This window comes from Anser brachyrhynchus (genome assembly GCF_964034855.1).
Source record: "Anser brachyrhynchus genome assembly, chromosome: 6".
In the NCBI taxonomy this organism is placed as follows: domain Eukaryota; kingdom Metazoa; phylum Chordata; class Aves; order Anseriformes; family Anatidae; genus Anser; species Anser brachyrhynchus.
The window spans coordinates 23923762-23946585 of record NC_137700.1 but is presented as its reverse complement, the minus strand read 5'-3'; the positions used below and the strand labels follow the sequence as shown (position 1 = coordinate 23946585).

At 41.0% G+C, this 22824-nt stretch overlaps 1 protein-coding gene across 3 annotated transcripts in view; it reads right to left on the bottom strand.

Annotated features, from left to right (window-relative positions):
- Window positions 1-22824, bottom strand: part of LOC308197544 (uncharacterized protein) — a 109618-nt gene that overhangs the window by 73124 nt on the left and 13670 nt on the right. Inside the window, exons 10-11 of one of the 3 annotated variants that reach the window (XR_013953064.1) lie at window positions 4442-4522; window positions 2587-2690 (exon numbers count right to left, since the gene is read on the bottom strand). The exons of the other annotated variants lie outside the window; for them this stretch is intronic. The gene's annotated coding sequence lies outside the window, so the exon portion shown is untranslated. The remainder of the gene's footprint in view (window positions 1-2586; window positions 2691-4441; window positions 4523-22824) is intronic. 3 annotated transcript variants of the gene reach the window in all.

Below are 22824 nucleotides of genomic sequence, written 5' to 3'. Positions count from 1 at the left end.
GAAATGGCACAGAGCACTGAAGATGTTAAAGTACCGGTAAGGGAAGGTCTGTGTCACCACTAGTCATTTAAAAGGGTCAGGTTCTTCACCCCAGGGTGAAACAAAGGTAATCTTGTTTCAGAGAAAGCAAGACAAAAAAGGATTTGTGCTCTCTGCAGGACTGATGTTCAAGGCAAGGAAAACATAGTGACAGCAGGCAAAGTCCTTACTCCCAGTAGCTTAAACATAATCTGCACTAATAGGCTGAACTTGTCCAAAGGGTCTGAGTGAGGATCAGAGCCAGAATCCGCAGCATGAGAGAGCTAAAAGTCAGCTTCAGCATTTTTGCCACAGCATCCAACCTGATCCCACGAGATCTGGGGAAAGGACCCCCCTCCATCATGTGCTGCACCCTCTCCATAATGTGTCCAAGCACAACCACAGAGCAACCTGAGCTGCCTTGCACAGCCAGTTTCCCCAGTGCCCCAGCTCACATCAGTCACGACATTCCTTGTTTGATGGTTCTGAGCCCTCTGCTCTGTGTTTTGGATACAAACCATTATTGGTAGCTGGAGGCCAAGACTCCCAGAGTGCATGTAAGTCGCACAAAAACACAGGCAGGCTCCAAAAGGTGCATTAAGCTCCTACTCTTCAAACTGCAGAACATCTGTCTCTGGAGGCAGCAGGCTAGTAGCTGGGGATAAACCACAAAGCTGAACGAGAATATTAACGTGTGGTTTCCCATGGCTAGCATCAACTCAGGCAAAGAAAAAGTGCCAGAGCCAAGCCATAACCGTGATGATTCGGCCTGTCAGGGACCACCTGCTGGCACTCCCAAACCTGGTAACAGCGATGCTTTCCACAGGGCCCGTGCTCTGCCACTGTGATTCAAGAACAGCACTCACTCCCTGCTCAGGAGGAGGAGGAGGAGGCCACTATTTGAGGACTAGAGGGAAAGCATGACATAAAGATGTCAAGCTACATAAAGCTCACTCCATTCTAGGCACATTTTGCAGCCATTCATTTATTCACAGCATTAAGAGCTTACATACCATTTCTAGTTTAAAATTGCTGACCTCTGCTTACCACCACTATCTGTCTGTGCTTTAGTCTGAGCTATCTAGATTGCATTGCCATGGTGAGATATTTCACTCTGCCAACCTCAGCTAAAAACCATGAACTCCAAGCATATTTTATTTTTTAAATTGCACCAGATTCGTACTAACTGTAGAAATTCTCAGTTTTACTGAGAAAACTATATTCAGTTCATTGAATTTCTGAATGGCAGTTACTAGGATCCTGAACAGATAGCTGAAGAACAACCTTTTTTATTATTATTATTTTTAAAATAAGGAGGTAACTTCAGCTGCATGAGCTAGACAGAAACTAAAATCTGTCTTATTTCAGAGGTTCCACCTTGAGAATTCCCCTGCAGGATATGGCCTGGCTACAAACAGGATCAATTCAGAGCCCGATAACAACAATGGATTAGAAAACATTACTGACTGAAAATCCCATGCACAGGATAGTGTTATAGTTGTGTAGGTTTCTTTGCTTGTTTTAAACCCAGTTACCTCATCTAGTCATCATCTGCCTTTCAAAATGCCTCAAGCTTTTCAATCCTCAATTGTTTCTTCATCACACCAAAAAGAGTTTTTCAATTACTTTGTACTTTTTTTTTTTTAAATAAAATTTAGCTCTGGTCAGCTTAGAAGCTTTTTCTGAAGTGGAGCTTAACACAATTTCACATGAGCTGCCAGATCTTATGAACTCACCAAGGACAAAATGTTTAATATAATTTACTTCTTGAGAGACAATCCTGTGGTACATGGTGATTATCATGGCTTACCAGACAAAAGCAACCTGATAATCTAAGGTGCTTTATATTTAGGATTTTATTCAAGTCGCTTTTTAAACGTTTCAAATGCTCAGAAACACATTTAGCAGGAAAAGGAATTGCCACTTGCAAAATTACAGATGACAAGAAAAAAATTTAATCTACTACATCGTGCAATTACTACAAGACAGCAGTTGAAAATTCATGTCAGTAGCAGTGACTGAACATCTTTTGCAAATAAAAGATAACATCAAAAATGGCCAATATTTTACCCTTTTTACAGATAATGATACAGTGACTGCTACTGCTGAGCCGATCTGAGCAGCATATCGTAGATAATGAGGCCAATCTCCATGTTACCAGAATCTCAGTGTTACCTCACATTAGAAGTAGAGGAATGAGTAAGCATAGTAATGTAGTCATGTATTTTTAAAACACACACTTTAAGTGTTCCCTGAGTCTAGCACTCCTTAAGGCAGTAATCCCTGCAGGGACTACTCTGACAGTTACTCCGTGCATGGATGTTACTAGGCAACATTCACATCATTTTAAGCAATTGGCCATGCTTGTGTAAGGCCAAGAAAGGAAGGGTGATGCTGCACAACTGCGGGCAGAGCTGGATCCGGACACTTTGAATACAATGGAGCAGCCCAGCAATGTAACTGTAAAGAGCTGTGTGGCTGCCAGTTTGTGTATATTAGGTTGTACTACAGGAAGCATACAATTCTTTCAGTCTCTAACACGTTTACTCTGGCAAAATTTAAACTTACTTGCACAAAGAAGGTGACTGAACTTCACTGGCCTTGTATCTTGTGAATTTTTCTTTTCTGCACTGCGTACAACATGTCCCTCTTTTTAGGCTTCTTTTTCATAGCTGCAAAGAAGAGCAAGCAAATGAGGTTCTGGGAAAATCAATGAAGGAGGTAAATATTTTTCCGAGAGATTTTGCATCACTCTTGGGCACAGATATTTTATGACCAAATAAAGTAAGAGGTCTGTTCTCATTAAGATTCAGTTTTGGAGAATGTAAGAGCAATTTTTACAGTCAGGAAGCAACCTGATGACAAAGTAGCAGTAAGCTTGTAATGCTACTGTTAGAGGCACTTTATGTGAAAAGCATGGACAGCACAAAAAGGTTTTATAGCAAATTGTAAGTGCAGGGGATCCAGTGACCTCAGCAGGCCCATATCCCCTTATATTTGCAACACTTGTCCCAACCAGATGTTCCAGGCCTGTGTCTAGCTATAGCATTTGCAGCGTTTTCTTAATGAAGTCCAGCATTAGACTGTACTTCCATTATTCTATAAAGGAACCTGTTTCATTCAGTGAATCTATTTCTGTAAAGTGATCAAGTGCATTGGGAAGATGTAGAGTATAGATCTATTTGCAAAGTTGTTGTGGTTCAGATTTTTGAGTGTGCTCTGCTGTGAAGTCATGGTTCTAATTAATTTTGCAAAACATGCTTGAAAACTGATGTAAGCAATTGCTTATAACAGAAGTCTCCAAAAAACATTTATGAAACCGTTAAAAAAATAGGAACACTGAGTTTAGAAGTGTGCTCCTTATTCATTATTTGAGCTCCTAGTAGCATGAATAAATTGACGGTTTTAAGGCAGCCAATTCGAGGCTGTTTTACATCAGTCATCCACCATTTTTTTTTTCATTCTGCTAACCTACATGGTACCCATTTGTGGCTCACTACATGACTCAAACCACAGTGAGTACACAAAATCATGCACAAGTGCTCATGCAAGCACATTCTGCAATTATTTCATTCTTCTTTTCCCAGGAAAGTTCTTGTGAGCAAAAGACTGCACGGATAAACACCAATAAACAGTAAGTACAGTAACATTCAAGGCTTTTCAGCTCATTTTTTGTTTGTTTGTTGGTCTGTTTGTGCCATCCTTTACTCTTGCAGAAAAGTTGTGGCATTTTCCTATTTCTGCCATGCATGTGTTTATATCTTGTGCTAACAGAAGTGGTATCAGTTGCACAAAGTCATGCACTAGTGCAAGCTGGAAGGCAGCTGGGCTGTGTCAGAGCCTAAGCTGGCAATCTTTGCAGCTCTTCTGATCCAGTTTTGGAATGACTAACACCAACCAAGGATCCTGCCCTTTACACGCTGTCAAAAGGGGAGGACTGTGGAAAGTGATTCCCACGGGATCAGGTTTTGTGTACATCTCCTGCCATTTTTTTTTATCTGCAGTTTTCCATTAGTCTAGTTCATAATTTTACGAAATGTCACTCCAATTATCTTTGGTTTTGCAATTATGTAATTCCATTCCCCTTCCCACCCCAACTCCACTACTACTAAGGATTCAAGTATAAAGTCTAGAAACAGTTGTAGGTTTCTGGGCACTACAGAACTGTATTCCCTTCTGTGGCACAGTAACCAGCTGGGCTGTCAATTAAACAGATCGGGGAAAAAAATAAAAAAGAAAAAGAGAGAGAAACCCAACTGCAGACAAATGAAAGGTTCTAAATCTTCTCCTGTTGACACAGCAGAACTACAGCACAACACAAACTTGTCCAGGCTTGCTAGCTCCAGTAGCACTGGATGCTTAATACCCACTATTACTGCTGTGCAGATTATCAGATCCATGAAAATAGTAGGACGCAACGTACTAAAAGAATATCTGTCACAACTCTTCCATACAGTAAAAGTCAATGTCCCATTCCTGCAAACTGTAGGTCTTCTGCAGGGCCCTATAAAGAAAAAAAAAAGACTCAATTGCATTGATTGTTTCTATACTGGAGCCTGATTTTTTTTCTGGGCTCATGTCCTAGGTGGAACTATGGCATAACAGACTGATATCTCCTTCTACCGTAACTGTTAACTACAGCTTCAATGATTTTTATCTTTCTTTTTTTTTTTTTACAAAGTCATTATTAAATTATTACTTGCTATAGTTTCATTCACTTAGTTTTCACTTTGTTTCCACAGCTCCCAGATAGGTGAAATGCCAAGCACCTCCAAATCAGAGCCTATTCCTGTGTTGTAAGAGGAGTGTTACTCAGGACACACAGAAGTCTCTTTAGAGCCTAACAGCATGTCAGGTTTATCATAGAGACAGTCCTAAACTTATGGATGTCTGCTCACAGAGTGCCTAAAAGAGGGCATCTTCTTAGGCTGGGACTTCTGAACTACATCAGTGACTATTATTTCTGAGCCAATCTGAGCAGCAAGCACACACACAACCCTAGTGAAGCTACCAAGTACGCTAAAATCTCACCTCCAGAATAGGAGTTTTTAGGATTTCAGCCCCTTTAAGCAAACAAATCATGTTCCAAACCTTCTGACCTAGCCATCCAACGTTTTTAATCCATCATCTTTGAAGAAACAAAGAAGGTAAGACTAACGAAGTCAAGATGAGAGTCCTACATGATATTCACAAGGGCTACAAAACTGAATTCTAGATTGAAAAGAATTGGCAACCACTTCATGCCAAATTAATCACTAGCACAAGCAGATGTAATTTCCAAATTTATGCCAACTTGCAGCCACTTATTCTGAGAACGTGACCTTTCTCGTTCCTGCTTCCCCCTGCCCCCCAGCCCCCTCTTGGTTTTGGCACACAGCCCAAGACTGCATGCACCAGTTATGCAGTTATAATACTCCAGTCTTAGTTTCCTGTAAGTGGTAAGGACAGCCAAAATGCACATCACAGGGCCGTTATAAATAGTTAAAATCTAGACAGCACTCCTAGAAAAAGAACAGATTGAAAATAGCAGCAAAGAGCTAGATCTCACAAGACACAAAAAGCTGAAAATTGAGGAATCAGACTTAGTTTGACGGAGAAATCAGCGCAGAAGGCAGTACAGTTTCAAATATGCTTTTGCATCAGTTAATAGGAGTTCAAAAACATATTACATTTTGGTCAAGTACAAAGCACTGGGCACACATGGATACACGTCAAACAGCAGGCTAAAGGTTAAAGAGGGATTCAGTTAACTATTACTACACAGAGACTTCATTAACCCAAGGATGCCTCATCCAGATGTTTAGGTATCCAAAGGCTTACAGTGTAAGCAAGCCAACAGGTCAGCAACACGGGCTTTTCTTTTAATCTAATAGGGGATTTTAAAAGCTATGTGGATTAGCCAGGCTTGGCTGTCTGGTCACCATTTAAAGATTTTGCTGTCTCTTTTCATGCCAAGTCTCAGATTTCTCCAGGACAAAACTGCTTAAAATAGCAATTTTGAACAAAGATTTGAATAAAACATCCTTATGGATAATTTTTTTTTGTTGCTTGGCTTGGAGGTCCATCTACAGTCTGCATCAAAACTCCTGTCTTATATCCCTTCACTCTCAGTTGAAGAAGGCTTTGACAGTCTCTCTTGTACTAAGTCACTTGTTTTTAGTTTTATACCCTAGCAGTTCAGTAAGATCTCTATGTCAAAGGACATTAGCACAAGACGTATCAGATTAACAGCTCTGAAGACAAAAGACCTGGCTACAGAGAGCACCCACCACAGGGGAGTAGAGGACCAGGCTTTCATCCTCCTCACCAGGATCCAGCTGGCAGATATAAATGTGGGCTTCAGCAACATGTTTCTCTGCGTACTATAATGGTAGCCTCTCTCAAAAGCTGTAGATGTCTAATTTGCACATGCGCAGAGCTGAACAAGCACAGAAGAAACAGCAATGAGAAGACAGCAAGATTTAAAACACCATCCTAGAAACGTAAGGTCTTCTTGCTGTCATCTGCCCTTTGAATCACACACAGAGGGTCACTCTAGATCCAATTTAGGAGCTGAGATGTGGTAGCTGGTGAACTCAGTTATATATATTAGTTTTAAAGAACGAACAGTATATGAATGAGCATAACCTGCTAGGTACATGTGAATTCTTGAAGTTGGCCAGTGGCCACCAAAGCCATTTGGATGCAAAAGCTAAAATACCGAATTGCAGCCTATGGTTCCCTACACCATATCTGCAACACCAGGCCTTCGGTATGGAGGGAGCCTCAGCAGCTTGAACAACTGCAGAATAAGCCATAAACAGCCCATTTGCAGTGTTAATAGAAGTTTGGAGGGCAAAAAGAAACCACATCATGTATTCATTACAAACAGCTACTACACGTACATAAAGGCTTAAGGCTAACAAACTATCCTGCGCTGTGTTCTTCAGCAGGCTTCAGTTCTAAATTCAGCTGAAGTTACTATGGCGACAGGACTGTTAATCACCATGGGTTATATCCTGATTCCTGCTACTGATCACATTTAACAAACCTAATAGGCTATCAATTTATGTGTAGTTGTCTCCTTCTTTGGGATATAAAGTGCCTTTTGCTGGGTTGCAGGGATTACATGGCTTTTTTATTTTCACATGGTGTTTCCTTTAATTACAAAGATTTTAAACAGAGCTTGAGCAAAGCATTAAACTACAATTAAAAAAGTAAATGGGGTCAGTAGCTTGTTGTTACTTTTCCCCGTTTTCTTCTTGAAGAGGCATCAGCAGGCGGGACTTGTTGACAGCTCCCAGGGACCTGCTGGCGCTCCAGGGTCACAGGAGCTCGTGGCAGAGACAAGGATTCACCGTGCTCCCTGAGGCCTGGCTCCAGACCAAGGTCAGTCACCAGCAGTTGCTCTAAAATGAGCGTGTTTCTTCAAAAATAAGAAGGTAGTGCTTGCCTTTTAGGGGATATTTTACAGCAAGAATACTCCCTTTAAGGAATTATGGTTGTTTCTCCCCATTCAAGTGTTTTCACTGATTTCAAACTATGAGTTATTTTAAACTATTAGAGCTTACCAGTTGAATTCCAAAATAATGTAATCAATTTCATAAAGCTGCTTAAATTAAAAGTGAAGTTAATTTGAAGCTTAGTCTTAGGGGAAAAAAAGCAAACCCAACAACAATATTTAGCAGCTTTGAATATTTAGCAGTCTTAAAATTAGAATTTCATATTTTTTCCAATAATTAGTATTTGTAGCATAATTACAGTTTGACTGTCATTTTAGTAATCCTTAAAGAGCTTAGCTGCAAGTAGAGAGCAGTTATCCAATGCACAAGAATATTTCTATCTAGTGGAAAACAAAGTCCCTTCAGCTACAGGGTTTAGAGATCCCCATGGGTGTGGGGGAGAAGAGACAACATAGACATCACACACATAATTTCCAGACATTTAAAGCTTGTGAAGTGAATTATAATTTGAGATCATAGTCAAGTGCCACCAGAGAGACTCCATCATTTGGGTCAGTAAACATTCGGTAATGTCATCATTCCAAAACTTCTGTAAAGTCTGAGTGTCCTCAGAGTCTGACTCTCAGCTCAGCTCAGACTTTGGAGAAAGCAGTTTCATTTTCCAGTTTCACCACTTCACCCCAAATCTTTTCCTCAGATACCATGTTGGCTTGGTACCAGCCATTCCCCAGAGGTAAAGTTTTCCCACTGATGGCCTCTGGACCCAGACAAAAGATTTCAAGACGGTCTCTCGAAACTCTGGCCCAGTCAGAGAAGTTATTGCAAAGCCATGCCTCCAACAAGCCCTGCCCCAGACATAGTATCAGCTGGGAGATTTATGACATATCAGTGTCTACCTGCTGTTTACATATTCATTGAAGAGCCTCTTCAGAAGTTTGTACGTGGTATGCCATTTCCTTATCTGGGTCACAAGTACAAAACATACTACCCTGACCTTTAAATTTGACAGAGAAGCCTCAAAGACATCCATGATTTATGTTAGACAACATAAGAGGAACGCTTTAAATTGGTATGATTAGTTTTAAGATCACACATGAGACTTTTTCAGGCTGAAATCCACACTAAGAGGAGACTGTTTTCAGTAGCTATGCTTCTTAATGTTTTTCTGCACAAGTTCAAGCTACTGAACAACCAAGTCATTCATTTAGCATATGAATAAGAGATATTTCTTAAAATACACGGCTTTTCATGCAGGCCTGTTTATAGCTGTAGGGACCCATTGTGAAGTCTGTTCAGAACAGTAGTTTCTGGGACAGCTCTATTTTCACAGAGTGGAAACTCCACTAACCAATCCAAGGTTCAGCAGTTTTGTTCTTTCCTTGTCTTCTCTGGCTTTTTTAGTCCAGTGACTCTCCAATTTCAGCTACGATATCCTTCCAAAAGCAACATTTCTGTGCTCAGATTTTTGCATGCAGCATCAGTCATTTAAATACCAAAAATCAAGAACTTAAATCACACTGCAGAACTGGAAAAAATGTTCTCCAGAGCTAGGGATGGGTGGGGAGAATGATTCCTCATAGATATGTACAATTTGCAGATCAATTTTGTTGTGCCAAGCACTAATTTGTGCTTTTATACTGCGATATTATTCTGTAGTTGCTAGCAAACTTAGGAAGACAATGCTTTAACCACCTGGTCAATTGCTTTGGAAAAATAATGGCATTGATCATTTAAAATGGAGAGCAGATTAAATGGATCACTTAGTCTTGACATAATTTTTGACATTTAAATCACACCAAGTATTTTCATCTGACATTGCCCTTTCTCTCCCTGTCAATCTCCTTCTCCACATACAGCTACAAGCATTTGATCCTTGAATGAAAAAGAAATCTAGGAGTTCAGGGCTCTGCAGAGCATCTCCTCAATCTGCGAAAAATACTTGAGAGCCTGCTAACAGTAGAAACCATTGAACTAAAGGTCGTCTCTGTGAAACTGGAACCAGGCAACTTTACCATCACAACAAGCTGGAGTTCATGTTGCATGATGAGTTTGCAAGTATCATTTCTGGGAAAGGAAGATGATTTTGAATAACAGTAACCAGTTAAAGTAAGTGTTCACAGCTCCAGCTACTTCTTCCCTCTGAAAAGGGAAAGGGGGGACCAAAAAATCCACAAGTGGTATGAGGTTTCCTAATAGAATTAAACATGTTTATTGGAAGTGTTAAACAGGAAAAAAAAAAAAATAAAGCAACTTGTCAGATTCCTGTTGCTCTTAAGTGGAGTCATGATTCTATGGGAGTTTCCTTAAACTGCAGTCTATGAACAATGTTATGCATGTATGTGTTATGTATAATGTTATGCAAGGTGCAACATTAAAAAAAACGGAGCACAAAGAACGCAGCAGCTCCCAGCATTTCAGATTATGTTATGCAAGCATAGAAATCAGCATGGCAATGCTATTCAACCTTCAGTGCTTAGCCTTTGTTTCTGTGTTTTCTTCTCATTCCTTTTCCAGTTTTCACCTTGCAATAACGTGTCTAAGGGAAAGCTTAAAGATAAAGGAAATCATAAGAAAGAGCAAGAACAAATTACCACTTAAGCTACTTCTCAAATATGTCTTGCACTCATGCCATGAATTTGGGCAACTAAAGATCCTTTTTAACTCATGCGACTACCAACTACACTAAACAACCTTCTTCTTCACATTGGGCCTGCAGAAGGGCAGGTCAGATGTGTACTGTTGCCAGTCTGGTTTCGAACTCCTCTCAGGCAGTACACGCAGACCACTGGAACAGCATTCCAGGAAGACCTTAAAACGTTTGGTGATGACTTAGTGTCATTACCATGTGGTGTTCTACTCTGAGTTTGCTGTGATGTATCCTGCACTCTTCTGCAAAAGCCTTTCCCTATCCACTTCTGCAAAAATGTAAAAATTCTCCAACACGCATGCACGACTTCTTCCAAAGCATCTCACAAGAAGCTGCAGTCTCTCATTCTCTGCATTGGCACTACGCATTGCAGAGTATTGTCTCAACTGCCTGGAGGAGTGTATCTTCTGGCAGAATGCAAATGAACAAATGGTTTGGAAGTCTGTGTAGAAAAGAAGGAAGCAAACTCTATATAGTCAGTAGCGCAGGCTATCAGGTTTCCAGGAAGCAGCAGAGAACCCTCTGGCTTCGTGCCCCGTAAAGCTGTGCTACTGAACAAACCAGTTACTGACAGAGAAGCAAAGGGCAGAGAAGGGGCCACCTGAGGAACGCACATCTTGAGGTCCCACTGAGCCCGGGCAGTTTTCTACTATGTCCGTTGCATAATGTCAATGACAGAGTGACACTGGCACCACCTTCTGCTGCTAAGAAATATTTGCTGTAAACGGTGAGGTGATCCTCATTTTTATTGGTTTCTTAACTGCCTTTTTGGGCAAAATCTTTGTTGTTTAATTAACAGAGCCTGTTTGAGAGTAATTGCTACACCCACCACTTCTCTAACAATAAGCAGTTTTCAGAGTTTATACAACAAACAGTAATTATATCAACTAAGCCAGACATTCCCCCATTTACAGCTGTTAGGAGCCCACAGAGAAGATTAATTTTTTTTTACAAGCAGGTGAATATCATTGCCATCATTTAATACTACCTACCAGCCATCAAGGGAAAGGAATTTATTTTGTTTATTATTGGCTGTAATCTACAGTCAATCTGGATCAAAACTCCCATTAGGCAGTGTTTAATGGACACCAGATTTACAAGAACATGGGGCTGGGAACTACGTATTCAGATCAATGCTTAAGTCATGGTGAGTCCTACATATCCCACAGCTGTGAAACAAAAGAGAATGGGACAAGGACTAACCACATGCAGGGAAAAGCCAGAAACAGACTGAACTTGGCTAAGAGGGGAGAGAGCTGCTAACTGTTGCCTTCTGATTTCTTCTACCAGCAGCAAAGTTTTCCTTGTTTTCTGAAAGCCATCATCCACAACTCCCCTGAGAGGATGCTTTTAAAAGGTGAGTAAAACAAGAAAACCATCTTCTTTCTGCTTGTACGTTATCTCATTGAAGCAGTCTGCATGCAAGTCTTCCATGTGGTAGGAAGCAGCAAACAACAGCCTGTTGGGCCACTTTATTTTGTGGTTTTTTTTTTTTTTTTTTTTTTTTTTTTCCAAATGTAGCATGCAAAACCTTATGACCTTCATCAGAAACAGACCTCTATCAAGGGGACCTCTGACTCTGCTGGTTGTCAACTATTCCAACCAGGTTAACTCCTGGCCCTGCTGTAAGCCAGCATACCAAAATACCATTCTGTATCTGTCAAGCATGCAAGATGTTCCCCATTGCCACTGCACTGCCTATTTTAATCTTAACTGGGAAGGGAGAAAGAATTATTGCAGAGTTTGGCACTGTAATCAGTTGTACTAACAGTATTTCTAAGGTCATAGCTAGATAGGTTTTAGGTAAATGATGATTAAAATAAAATCTGGACATTTGGGAACTGGGGGGTGGTGGTGGAGAAGGGCAGAAATGCGAAAGTGATTGGGGATGAATGAGACAATTCATCAACTTAGCAATAGACTTCAGAACTCTAGAAAAAAAATATACATATGAATAAGAATTCTCCTCTGCTGTTTAATTCACTACAAGAGAATAACCCCACTCCTTATCTGAAAAGGATAAGAAGTTGCATCTCCAGACAGTGGATGCTTTAAATCTGAACCCTTGCTAGGAATGGACTCAACTCAGAGAGTTCTTGAGTAGGAATTTCCTGGCTTGTGCCTATTTTGGAAAACATTCTCCATTGCCAAAAGAGAAAGGTCAACCCCAAATACCACAAACTCCATTGCAGGGTTAAACAATATGACTTTTCACATGCCTATCACAAACCATCTTCTCCATCTTTCAGGTCACCTATATTTACTGATTGAATATTCTGTTCAAGTACTTTTGACAAATTTAGGGCTCATGACTTAAACTGAACTTTACTGGTACTCACCCTAAGGGGAAATTAAATGAGGAATGAAGAGAAGGACTAGATACTAAGTTTATACCCTCACGTCTTCTATGGTGCACTTTAGTAGTTTTCCATTCTGCAGCAATTGCTTTGATTTTCTGAAGAATTTTGTGCTCAGCAGAACACACCTAACTGCATAGCTCCTGTCAGTATGCCCAACCAGCTCTGCAGCAACAACTGCTATCTATATGGAAGGTGTCCCATATCACCCTATAAGTGACTCGGACCCTTTTCAGACAGGTATCATGACAGAAAACATTTATCCAATTTCCTCTCCGGGCAGTTATTTCAGCACACAGACAATTGCCAAAAAAATTTCTGGGCATGGAGGGGTCAGGTACAGAATCAGCCATATATAGTTTCATTGTATAATATTCTATTAATATCAGATTATTTTTCCAAAAATGCTACTGAATTGATTCTCAGAAGAACTCCTACCACTAAATTCTTAACCAGCAGACACAGAGAACCTACATGCCAGGTTTGCCCTCTCAGTCATATTTTAAACTTAACAAACAGGATCCAAAATTCCAAACTGGTCTCCAACTTAAAAAAAAAAAAAAAAAATGTTCCAAAAGACACAAATCCAAACTGCCCAAGAGCTATACTGTATAAAATTTTTTCTTTTTTTTTTTTTTTTTACTTTAAGCTGGAGATGGTGTTGAGCTACTTTAATTGTATCAGTTATCTTTTAGATTAACATATAATGCCAGATATACCTAATGTCAAAAAAGAACTGTATATGGAACTGTATATTCCATGTAACCCTCAGTTATTTTTGGAAAAGTTTTAGCTCATACCAGTAGAAATTGCATTTCCAGAACAGTAAACTTGAGCTAGATTTTTTTTTTTTTTTTGACTTGCTAATGCAACAGAGTACTCTGTGATGAAACACACAATAGAGGAAACATCCTTCAAAATAATATTGGCTGGAAGAACAAACAAACAAACAACAACAAACAAACCACGCCATAACAGTATTTAGCTGATGTCAAGAATAACAAGAAATAGTGCTTTGCTTTATACCAAGAGCTCAGTTAGGATATGCTCCCTGCAAGTATCAGCTCTGACTGTGCTCCGTGGCTTGAATAATGAGCCAGTGGCCAATGACTTGGGTTCATTTTATTGGTGACAGCATTGATACTGTGCTTAAGGGTCATGAGCAGCCCTCAAAGCCTTATGAGCAGAAAAGTCACTATCCTAAAGAGCTTATAATTATGCATGTGATGGGAAGATAGGAAATACTGACCTATGTTTACAAGATGATCAAAAGAAGTTTGTGGTTAGATCCAGGTATTTAAACCAACACAATTGTTTAAGTGATTTTGCCAGACCCTTACCATCTCCAGTCCAACAGTAACTGGGAAAGAGCAGCCCATCTAGAGCTGACAAACTCAGCATTAAGGGTAACATGGGTAACAGGATGGTAGTAATAAGGTAACAGGATGCTAGTAATAAGCATCAGAGACAGCTCCTGCAACCATGCTTTGAAGGAATGGGAAGACAATTCAGCATATCTTCAAGTCTCCAAACCCTTTTTCTTGCAAGCATAAGATTACGACTAAGGGAAATAAATGGCTGGTTTACAAGCCTGCAGGAAACCCATGGTAATTCTTTGCAGAACTGTAAACACAGTGCTTTCCTGAATAAAAATAGAGGCAGAATTTTCCAAGGAGCAGCAAGAATTCAACAGAGGAATTAGCAAGTAGATATGTTAAGACCAACTTCATATTTCTTAGCTGTGGCAAGGATTTTAGCGCACCACCATCTTACAGTTTTACGTGCTTCCTTCTTTACAGATTCTTTTTCTTACAGTTGAAAGATTCCCAACAGCAATGGAAACTGGATCTTGCTGTTCATCGAGAGTCAGAGACATAGACAATATTAGTTACAAGTTCTTTCATCTCTTTTCTTACCCTTTTGCTTTGGTCTCTCACTAGAGCTTTTCTCACCTGATATGTTCAGAAATTTTACAGACAATCCCCAGAATGCTTCAGTTTTCATGTTTTAACATTAGTATCACCCCCACTCCATCAGTTATCCATTAGACTGGACACATTTCATCCAATTCCTGACTTGTTCCTAGCCCCCAGATCTCCAGGAAACACTTGGGTCCTTCTCCATCTCAAGAGGGCAGACGGCCTGCTAGAAAGCAGAACTATGGTACACATCTTCAAATCAGAACTATGGTACACATCTTCAAATCAATGGTATTGGATATACTGAGTTGACACAAAACCTTACCTTTCTACTATCACTTGTATGTTCTTCACTGTAAATGCCCTCCTGTATTGATCTTTGTTTGTATCAAATGCCCTCTCAACAAAACTGAGGACCACTGGGCTGACTGGTGGTCTCAAACATCTGATGATACTTCCAAGATCTGTCCTAAAAATCAAACCTATACGTGTCAATAAACAGCATAGTCTTGCACACAGAAAGCATGGCTTATAAGGTTCTCTATATGCTGCAGATCAAAACTCCCAGCTCCTCTGGCTCACTATTGTTTGCCAGCTCTGCCTTACTGCTATCTGGTGCAAGTATCCCTTCTTGTGAGATCTCGACAGTGCCACACACCATGATGTTAAACAGGGTTTTGCAGAAGTGATTAGATGCCACTCCCTTGACCTCCCAAAACAGCAGGTAGGCAGCCAAAGTTCATCAAAGTGGAGGCTAAGACTGGTCTCTTTAGGGAGCTGAAAACATCATGATCACCTATGGGAAATGCTTCGAATGCCTGCATGCTCAGGTTGCATAACACGCTGGGGAGTGTTCTAGTGGAATCGGTTCCCTCCCTCCGAGCGCAGGAGAACCACCCAGAGATGTTTGGGTTGAGGGTGGATCTGTCAATTCTTCAGATGCTCATGGAGTCAGTCCTTAGGCTACATCCCTTTATTTGAAAAGGGAACAGATGGTATACTCAGGGACTTGTTTCATATTAGTTTTGGTACTTCATCTAACATTTTTTCATTCCTTCAGGAAGACACCTTCATGGTACAGAGTATCTTCCCAACCCTTGCAATGGCCTAGAAGGAATTGCAAGTATGTATTAATGGAGAGAAAGATACTGGCCTAGAAACACAAACTGACTAAATGTGGCAGTTCCTATTTACTTGCTATTTGTTTACAGCTGTCAGAGGCAAGGAATCCCAACAAAGAAGGTCACTTTCCCACATGAAGTCCTGAGAACAACTGCAAAACAAAGCCATCAACTTTCATCTAGTCAGACTCAGTCATATGGACAGGCACTTGGAGAGCTGATACACAACCTTCTTTTTCTCCCAATACAACTTAACATTGACCTGAAGTCCCACCACATGAGGCCACTTACACCATAAAGGGAGGTAAACTTTAATTTATTACTGTAGGACAGAAATACCACTAAATCCATCAGCAAAACCAAGCATAGGAAACTTAAGCTAAAACAGAGGATGCAACACAAACAATGCCGTTTAAAACAAACAAACAAAAAAACCACCTCCAATTCATCCTAAGTAAGAAAGAGTTTTTTTATTCAATGCTATGCCATCAGCTGACTTACCCAGATGTCATATTCAGGCAGGTGGAGGTATGACAGCTTTTAATAGAAACAATTTCGTAATTTTCTATAGAAAACACTTCTACCTTTCTCACTAATATAGTGCTCAATGAACATGTTCAGAAGCCTGAACAATGCTTTAGAAGACTCAGAAGAGTAAGTCCAGCTTTAAAAAAAAAAAAAGGTTTATCTAGAAACAGAATACTTCAGAAGTAATGTTTTGAGGACTTTCAAGTGCAGCTCATTTTCATACATGGGAAAAGTCTTGGATCAGTCAAGAGCAGTTGAAATTCTGTTATTAGCTGGATCAAAATCAGCTGCCAGAGCACTAAGGTCTTCACTACCCTAAAACATGTTGTCCTCCACTTACAGGAGGATTGTAAATCACATAGATTTGATAAATTGCATAAACATGATCAGAAAAAATGCTTATAGGTACACTTGTTATTTATCTTCTTTAACTGAGGAACAAATTGGTCTCATCTGTGTCATACTAGACTTTCAGAAGCACTCCCTAATTTGCTAGGAGCTGCAAGAGGAAAGCAGACATTATGTTTCTTAATTCATCTGTGTCCTCACCCTTCTCACTTCCAACCCATGCAACAACAACAAAAGGGAGTAGAAGAGGAACACAGATCCCTGGTATAAGGTCCCAAGTAAGAGGTATTGTTGTATCTGTTTCCTTTCTAGTTGTCAGTGCACTTATCTGTGCTAAATTGTGAGCCAATCTCAAATCCAAAAAAACTGAGAAACCCAAGCACATCTTCAATAAAGATCACATTAATGACATAGAAGACACTGGTAGAGCTGGAGTCATCCCTATTCTGTTCAGCTGTTCTGTGCTGCTCAGCAACTCATTGTGTAAGAAGCAAACAGGTGACTTCAATCAGCAGCTGCCATTTCCAAGGAGGCATACAAAATTTTCTGATTTTCACATTGCTGCAAGCAGTGGTTCTATTCTGAACTTGTATACATGTGAGCTAAGATTTCCTATGTGCCAGAAACACTGCAAGTTAACAATGCTCAAGAATAAATACTGCCTGCACTCTGGTTTTATACAGCAGCAGTAAGTGCTTGCAGTATTGTGAATGTCTTTTTAATGGTAGCACTCAAAACCCCCCGAAACACACCAAAGAAGTTAATCGCAGCAATTTAGGTTTTTTTGAATTGAAATATTGCACAAGGTCAGAGAGGAACTAGAGGAAAAACATGTGCATCCCATTACAGAGAATAACATGCCTGCTCCTTGAGCCATCTTTTTTTTTTTTTTTCCCCAAGGCATTTTCTATGCCATGAGCAGCATTTCTTTCTTGTTGTGACTTTGTCTACCCTGAAAGAGAGACAGCTGGTTTCAGATTATATTAAGTCCCTCTCTGAGGATATAGTTCCTTGTAGTTACCTCAAAGCAACCACATCTAGCTTCTGCTAGACGGAACCTGAATGGCTAACTTATGTATTAGACCCAGCACTGTTAAATGAAGAGCCTTAGCCAAACTCGTAGGAGTTCTTTAATATCAGGTATCAGAGGTTTATTCCCACTTCCACAGGAACTGAACAATTCTTAGTATATAGTCTGTCAATTGCTGCACCCTGTGGCATGTTGCTATACTTTCATTAACTCAAAGCTGAAGCCAATACTCCAGTTTTTACCACAAACCACTAAGGTTTTTTAAACGTAGGACAGAGAAAGCCTCTTCTACCAGACCTCACAAGATCTGGACCAGTAAGCAAACCAAAGTTCAAACGTCCCCCAACAGCAGCCCTAGCCAAGCCATACAAACCAAGCAGTCTGCAGTGCAGCAATCTTCTTCAAGATGTGCCTAAACTGACCCCTAGGAAACACAGGGAACGAGAGTTTTCTGGCAGGGCTCTTTCCTCAGATGCACTCTTGGTAACCCAGCACTGCTACATACTTAGTACTGACTTCTAGGAGGAGTCAGATATTCTTAGTCAAGCTGAGCTTTCCAATGTATTCCCCTGGGTCCTGACTTCCCAAGAACTTTGCCTGCTTATGCCACCTCATTAGAGTACTATCAGGATAATAATTTACCCAGATTGCGATAAGCCCAGCTCAGTGCCTTTGGGACCCCCTTTGTCCAACAAAAGATACTGGAGACAACGTGAGCCAACACCTTCTGAAGGACATCTCCTGTTCACCATGAGTACAGCTTGGCCACTAATCTCTTCTTAGTTGGTTGTACAATGTCAGAGAAAAGCATGCTTCTGACAAAGCATACACTGGCTATTTTTAAGTGCAAATGACTCCCATTTTGAACTAATCCATGTCTTTCTCCCACCACCATTCTCCTCTGTGATCCTGGAGTTACAGTTATGGAAGAAGATTACCTTAGATTCAGACATGCTGGAGTTTATATAAAGGAGCATTAATCACATTGTATGATTTCCATGGGCAAAGGCTTCGCAGGAGCAGTTAAGGCAAAGCTCCTTCTGAATTTTTTCTCAGGAAGAAACCCAGAGCCAAAGCTAGTCTAAATAAATAGAGCCACACATACAAAAAAACAGCTGCTTCTTTGAATTTAGATATTTTTGAAGAGGCTTGGTATCCTTGCCACTTGCCCTTCTTTCCTCACCACTCCTCTCCCCCTCAAACTCCAGAAAACGTCAATTTCACAAGACACCCTGGTATCAGTTACACCAGACAGAAGATCTCTTCCAGGCATACCCCAAAGTCAGCGAGATAAGAATCTGTCCCAGCCTCTGTTGCAGCACAAAGCACAACTAGCATATATTTAGCTTTCGCCTTGAGCGCTGACACTTGCTATTTCTTGACTCGAACAAAGCTATCTAGAGTGACTGCCTGCTTCCAGAAGAGCAGCGATTAGCTGCTTAGATCCTGGTGAGATCTGTGCTTCCAGTCTGAACAGTTCTGGTTATTGATCAAACATCTCTGTGCCCCAGGAAAGCTGTTCGGTTTGTTTGTCCTCACCTCGTCTCACTGCCAGGACCTGGTAAATGACCAAGTCCTGAAGCTGCAGTTTCAGAGAAACTGTCCTAGAATACCATCATCAGGCTGTATTTCTACAACTACCCCAACCAATCCAGCTGCTGGCCACCACAGTCCTGCTCTGTCCTTGCCTCAGCGTCCCAAACCCCTACACTGCACTAAGAAAAAACACACCAGGAAAGTTAGTAGCTTTCTCACCGGATCTGAGCACCAAGACAGCATCCTATGAGGACTGACAAGGCCAGAACCAGCAAATGGGAAGGAAAGGAGATCCATGTAGCCAATTAGATCAATCTCAATTATAAAAGTAGCACAGCTTCCACAATTCTTGAATCTCATCTGATTATTATTATTATTATTATTATTATTATTGCAAGCTCCAGTATTAGATTTGTTATGAAAAGCAGGAATGAAAAGCCACAGCAGAACCTCTTGATACAAAGAGTTCCCACTATTAAAGCTAAACAGAGTCCATTAGGAAAGGATGACGTTGGACTCCTCGGCTGTCACAAACAGAAGAAGGTCTGTTGTTGACTACAGCAAGAACTGGGTTAAGCCCTAGAAGCTGAAGTGAGGTGGCAAGCGGACAAGAGAGGTCCTGTAGCTGGCAGAGCACTGGGACAGAAGGGATGCGGCTTGCCCACACAGTAAATCAGGAGCAGAACTGGCCAGCTGTCCTTCCCATTCTTTCAACAATTTTAGCTGTTCAGTCTAGTGTTCTCTAGGCTAAGCATCTGCTAGGGCTTATTTTGGCTCAGCTTCAGGTCTGCCTTGTTCCTGGGAAGGTATTTAGCCAAGTGAAATAGCAACCCTTTGGCTCCAGAGCTTGTGAGCAGATATTTAAAATATTGTTTTTGTCAAGGACGACTTCTTTTGATGGGCTGCAAAAGAGCCAAATTCAACTTGAGACATTATTACAATCCCTGGAAGCCCTCGTTTGCATTTGATTAAAGGACAGTTGTAAACCAAATATTTCTCCCTAAATGGAGCAGTCTTGGGACTTTTCAAAAGTTCTACCCAAAACCCGGACGATTTCCCCCAGCGGTGACAGCAGCTGGACATACCACCTAAAACAATTAAGTGCCATGTTGTTTTTGCATAGCATGTGTCTTGTAATTTGCCTTCAGCTGACAAAACAAATGCATTGAACAACAATTAAGACAGATGCACTCAAACCAGTACTGTCATGAAACCATGGTCAGAATTAAGTTTTAGGAAAGGCCTGCTATTGCACAGGAAACATAATTCCGGTTTCTGTTCTGTTCAAAAATCATAAACACTGAACACTACCTTAAGTAAATCCTGTTAAAAATTGGACAGTGCTACAAGTCACTATGCATGCAGGCGGTCATAGCTGCTTCGAGTACTTCAGTTGCAACAGAACATTGAACTACAGTTTTCAGTTGAAAGGTCATTCTTCCAACCCCAACATGAAACAACAGCATAGAAAGCTTCCATGAGCAAGTAGACTGAAAAAAAAAAAAACAACAACAAAAAACAAATACCAAAATAAGAGTTTTGAAGGAAAAGGCAAAAAAGAGAAGCATTTCAGAGCAAGAAAGGCTTCAGCAAACCTCTGGCTAGCGTGCAGTCCCACCAGATTTGAAGAGCTCTGTTCTGACAGTCACCCAGGGGTAACAGGCACACCAAAGTAAAGCTTTGCTAACTTGCTGTGGCCAACCATCAGCAGCTCTGCCGTTCTTAACCAACAACATACATATTTCTGTGAGCCTTAGTATACCTGTAAAAAAGTACAGACGTGAAGAAGTATGTTCCATACACGACCATTTTGCCCACAGCCCCCAGACTCGCTGTAGATGGTGTATGACTGATCACTTGACAGCTGTGCTATCTGAGCAAGTTAGCCTGGGCACGGTACATAAGATACATAAGGCCCTTCCCCTCCGGCCCCAATCCTGAGGAAAAGCCCCTTCCCCTCTGGTCCCAATCATGAAGAAAAGCCCCTTCCCCTCCGGCCCCAACCCTAAAAACCGTAACCCAAAAATATTTAACACCCTGAAACCCGCAACAAAAACCCCTGAAACCCACAGCCCAAAACCCCTGAAACCCTAAAAACTCTAACCAAAAAAATTAGAACCGTAAAATCCTAAAACCCTAACCCTTAAGACCGTAAAACCCTAACAATCCTAACCTAAAAAATAAGACCTTAAAACCCTAACCCTAAATACCTGACCAAAAAAGCCACTAAGACCCTAACCCTAAAACCCGAAGACCCTAACCCTAAAAACCCTATCAACACCAAAACCCAAAAAAACCCTAAAACCCTAACATGCTAATCCCCAAACCCTTAAAACCCTAATCGTTTCAACTCCAACCCTAAAAACCTTAAAATCCTAACCCTAAATCCTGAAAACCCTAACCCTGAAACCAAACCCTAGTGCCCTAGCCCTGAAACCTTAAAACCCTAACACCTTTTGAGAAACACTCTGTAGCCAATAACATAGGCTCAGGCAAGGATCTCAGTAAAGCATTTTTATTCTCGATTGCAATGGCGTGCGTCCCACAAGCAGGAGTGCGCCTACTAGTTCCATAACACAGTGTATATATATATATATATATATTTTTTTTCCTCGACAACCAGGACCCTCCCGTTTCCCCATTGACTGGGTATTCCAGGTTCACAATCTATCCGGTGCTTCACAGACAATACATGGCTTTCAGTTGCTGGCCTGTTATAAGTCAAATTTCTTTCGACTTTTTTACTCTTTGAGGCGGTAATGTTTCTTACACCATGATTTCCACCTAATTGCTCTAAGGATTCTGATTGTCTGCATTTTCCAAGGTCTCTGTTAAGTTTTCTTATCAGTGCAAGCATATCTCAATACCACATTCCTTCCCTCTAAACAATGTAACTCTGTGCAAAAACAACATTTTTATTCCCACAACCTTGATCCCTTTATCCTAAAATCCTTATTCCCCTTAACCTTAACAACTCTAACGACAACCCTAATCCTTAATATCAACCCCCTAATGAAGCCAGGGATAGAAGAATGGGGGCTTGCTTTATCGTATTAATGATTTCTAAATAAAACAATCGCAATTATTAAAGCCAGGAATGAAAGAATGGGGGCTTGCTTAATCGCTTTAAAATAGATATTGCTGAGTGTCTTTGCTTACTACTGTGCAAATTAACTGAAACAAGGAGTCTTGGGGCCCCTCACAGAAGATGTTTCCTGACAAAAATGGGGAACCTGTCTCAAAAACCAGCTGAGATGGACCTTGTGGTTTGGACAAGAGCCAAGGAGCAGCTGAGTCTGTACAAAGGCAGGGGGTCAACTAGTGGTGATGAAGAGGAGTTATTGGACTTCATCCCCACAACCCCCCAGCGACCACCACCAGAAGGCACTGCGCATGTGCAGATGGGAGGAGTTTATGGAAATGACTTCTTGGAGCTAATTTTAATACAAAGCGGGGATAGGTTATGAATATGTATAGGCATATTGGGAAACTTCATGCATATGTAACTTTTTACTGCATATAACCAAAGCAAGTTGCTGCGTTAGGGTGCACATGCCTTTGGGAGCTATCCCACATGTGCCTGGCACCGAAATAAACCACATACCTACTTTATAACTTATTTGCTTTGAGTTATAGAGTTCTTCCACGAATCATTTTGGCGAGCCAGGCAGGAGGCTCTCTGCCTGCCCACAGGAGTGGCCGCGCCGTGGATATCCTAGCGTGCACCGGGCACAATTCCCTGGAGGAACTCACTCCTTGGCTGCTCACTGCGGGGGCAGACAACGACCTGCTGGACTGTGGACAAATGGTATGTGTAACATACCAGCAAGGGCCTATAAGTCGTACACGTGGCTGGGGCAGCTGGTAAATCACTCAGA